The following is a 3,776-nucleotide window of genomic DNA, read 5'->3' as shown; positions in this document are numbered from 1 at the left end:
TAGGGCCAAAGTTTTTATTTAAAATTATCGTATTATTCCAATCAAAAGAAAAAAGCGAGATATACGTTCTCTAAATTTAAAAAAATTGTAATGTAGATATTAATCCTTAATTACAATAATTTGTATAACTGGAGATCATGCATACTAAACTTGGACATACCCCCTAATTCAATATACCCTGGTTCTATACAACTGTCGGCCAAATGTCACGTGACATTTGACCTTGACTCGGCACCAAAATTTGATGACAAATACTGCGCGGTTGATACATTTGATGGCGTCAACAAACTGCTTGCTCCAAATCTTATACAATTTTAAGCTTGTATCAGATTTTCAATCTTTTCTCTTGTATTTTGCTGTGACCTGCCTAGTATTTTATTGCAGATTGCAGAGCTCTTACTCTGATTCAGTTTTGTGTTGCTGCAAGATGTAGGTACATTTAGGAGGTTTCCAAGAGAGGAGAAGATGAGGGTCGCTTGGGTGAGGGCTGTCAGGTAAGATCCAGATGTGTCCTTGGTAAGATCCAGATGTGTCCTTGTTAGCTGTATTGATAAATGCAATACATTATGTAATGACCAGGAGCTTTTACAGCCCAATGATCACCATAGGCAAAGATTCCATTTCTCGTCCTGAAAAGTGCCTTCTTGAGGAATTTGCTGAGGAATGCAGCCATGTCATCGTCAGCTAATCAGCATTGGCATGCTGCTAACAGCCAATGGGTTTGAATTTTACAACATGATTAATCAATGCAAGCTTCCGCGTCAAACAATATTTTCTATAGAATATTGGGTAGTTGTAAAGCAGGCGTCACACTACTTTTTGCAATGAAGGAGAGGTGCTATACCCAGAGATGCTTTCTAATTGAACCAAGCCAAAACAAACCTAACTAAACCTGACCTAGCCATACCTACAACCTAAACTCTACAACCTAGGTACCTACAACTTAGAACCTACAACCTAACCTACAGCACCTCTCCTTGGTTGCAAAAAGAAGTGTGACGCCTGCTTTACTACTACCAAATATAGTTCTTCTTTTATTAAAATACAGAAAATATTGTTTATATAAAGGTTTTGTTTTTGTGCTGATCATAATGAGCATAACAAATCAAATCCATTGCATAAAACTAATTACAGGAAAGAGAACATGAAATCCATTAAAAGCTTATCATGTTTACCACAAGTTACCTAATGAAGGTAATGCTTTGACCTGGTAATCCGTTGAGTGTAATGCCGCAGGCAGCTCTAAGGGATGTGTTGGGATGGGTAAGGAAAATATTTTTGGTTGAAGAGGTGTGTTATAGGCTACAGGCCAAATGCATACCTCTTTAACAAAAAAAAAGAGAAAAGATGTAGGTACTCTTACCTAGCATATATTCCAGTTACTATGTACAAAAAAGACGTGCTACGAATGTTGCTAGCGAACCACTGTAGGTTGGGTTAGTTAAGGTTTGACCATGTTCTGAAGCATTGTAAATAATCATAATTGTTCACTCTTAGCACCTCACATTGATATAAAGCCAATTAACTACATTTTGATTGCTAGGTGAGGATGTCAACCTTCTGATTCTGGATTCTGGAGCCAAAATAACATGATACAGTGTCAGTGATACCATCTTGTTTAGAAGCTGTGGCTGTGCTGTCTGAGTCAATATCTTACCTCTAAACACAAGGCATTTTGTATGTAAAAGTCCACGTGCAAGAACAGTATGCCAGTTGTTACATTTGTTGCATCTGTCATTTACAGACGTGCAGATGCAGTTCCCAGGAGCACTTCCCAGCTCTGTTCCTGTCATTTTGAGGAGGGCAGCTGCATCCCAACACTCTTCCAGTACAACGGGACATCGGGTACCAGATTGCTCATTTCCGGTAAGCACTAGCCACTTAACTTCATTGTTTGAGTCCAACTCATATGCCAGGTTGCTTACCATACCAGTATATGCATAGTAATGATGCAAGTCTTGAGCCTACGGGCCCGGGCGGTGTTTCACGGGACGCTGCTACCACGCTGCTATCAAATTGCGCGAGCTGACGTCACACTTGTGGTAGTGTTGGAGCAATGGGCCTGTTCATGTCTCCATGGAAACCCAATTTGACACGTGTAAAAGTATCGTGCTGCTATCACCGGTGAAACAGGGCCCCGGTGTCGGGCTTAAAATCGGACCCGCCGGACTTTTGCCGGGCCTAAGCTCGAGGAGGCCGGGCATATGCCGGGCTCGGCAAGGGCTTGCCTGTGTTAAAGGGACAATGCCACCTTCCAAAAAGTTAATAAATTGGCATAAAAGTGATGTGCCATAAATCAGAAAGAGCGAAATTTTTAGGTTTACATTTTGCACGAAGCCATCAAAGCGATGCAGCAGGCTAGTCATATGTATTACTTGTTGCACACTCATATCTTGGGCAAAATGTATTGATGACAAGTGGAAGAAGTGGAAATACGGTTTTAGCCTTTATTTGTGTATTATGTGTATACCTGTCAGCGCAGTGTGGAAGTTGAAATTGTTGGTTTGGTAAATCTTCATAAAAAAACATAATAGTTGTGGTTCAGTTCAAAGTTGATTCAAATTCACAAACTCAGTTTTTGTGATGTGGTTGCAGGTCGCCTGTGCTACACCAAGCTCAGAAAGGGAAAGCGGATCACACAGCCACCATCAGCGCGCTAGAACTCCAAGGAGGATCTGCGAGCGGCGCGCCAGGCGCCGTCGGAGCAGCCCCTGGTAGCGACAGCCGCCGCGCTGTCGGAGCAGTCCCTGGGAGCCACGGCCAGCCGCTGTCGGAGCAGCCTCTGGGAGCCGGCCGGCCGCCGTCGGAGAGGCCTCTGGGAGCTTACCTGTAACTGACTGCGGCTGACGTGTGCGTCCGTGTGCGCGCGTGTGTGTGTGCGTTTCCACTGGCAGTGATAGTGACAGGTGAACGGTGTTCATGACCGATGGCCGGCGGTCTTTGTTGTTATTCTGATAATACGTATGAGACATTGTTTTAATATGTTTTGTTCTGAAACGTTTCCAAAAACTGAATCACTTCATTATCATTCTACTTAATTAAAGCATGTTTACCAGATAAAAGGATTTGCAAATCAAAGGAAGTAAAATTGTGTGAAAATTTACTCAGTTGCGCAGCTAGCCAACACACATTTGCTACTGTCAGGCCGCTATGGAACATGTTCAAAGTAGCTCAACGTATTGAATGACTCACTGCTCCCCCCCCCCCCCCGCCAACGTTGGCGCGCATTGGGCGCAGGCACAAGAGTGGTATCAACGACCGCCGTCTTGAGCTGCACCAGGGTCTGCTGGCTCTTCGTCATGTATGGTGCATTGTTCAGATATCCCCGCTGCACGCTGTACGCTGTACGCCGCTGTTTCGTTATAATATTTTCTGCTCGATTTGTTTGAAATATGGAAATATGTATAGACACTGGATGTGCAAAGCGTCCGTGTAGGACATCTACTTGTTTCAAACTGTCCCGGAGCATCCATGTTTCGGAAGTGCACGGCGTCGATGATGGCGAAAACGAGAGGTGCAATAATGTTGTAGCGGAACACCGGGACTGCACACAACTCACTGCAGTTGTCGACGTTTACACCGAATTATCTTGCTCAGCTCAGGTTGGCTTTGAAAACGGCAGGGTCATCGGGCGGGCTTAAAGGCGGTTAATACAGAGGACGGGATGGAGTGAAGGTTCCCGTTCAGGCGGTAAAGGGGGGGGGGGCGTCAAAATACCGGACTGTGACCCCTCAACGTGCGGCCGCCTCCCCCCTCCCCCAACTTTCATGACAACC

The 3,776-nt window shown here is 44.5% G+C and overlaps 1 long non-coding RNA gene across 1 annotated transcript; it reads left to right on the top strand.

The window, feature by feature from the left end:
* Positions 1 to 278: 278 nt before the first annotated feature.
* On the top strand, positions 279 to 3,441 carry LOC122375977. The gene is made up of 3 exons (XR_006255496.1): positions 279 to 494; positions 1,745 to 1,866; positions 2,596 to 3,441. It is a non-coding gene; the product is annotated as an uncharacterized LOC122375977 (long non-coding RNA).
* The last annotated feature ends 335 nt before the right edge of the window (positions 3,442 to 3,776 follow it).

This window comes from Amphibalanus amphitrite, unplaced genomic scaffold, assembly GCF_019059575.1.
Source record: "Amphibalanus amphitrite isolate SeventyFive unplaced genomic scaffold, NRLGWU_Aamphi_draft 001975F_arrow, whole genome shotgun sequence".
NCBI lineage: Eukaryota > Metazoa > Arthropoda > Thecostraca > Balanomorpha > Balanidae > Amphibalanus > Amphibalanus amphitrite.
Note: the sequence above shows the minus strand (reverse complement) of the source record. Positions and strands in the feature narration are given on the sequence as shown.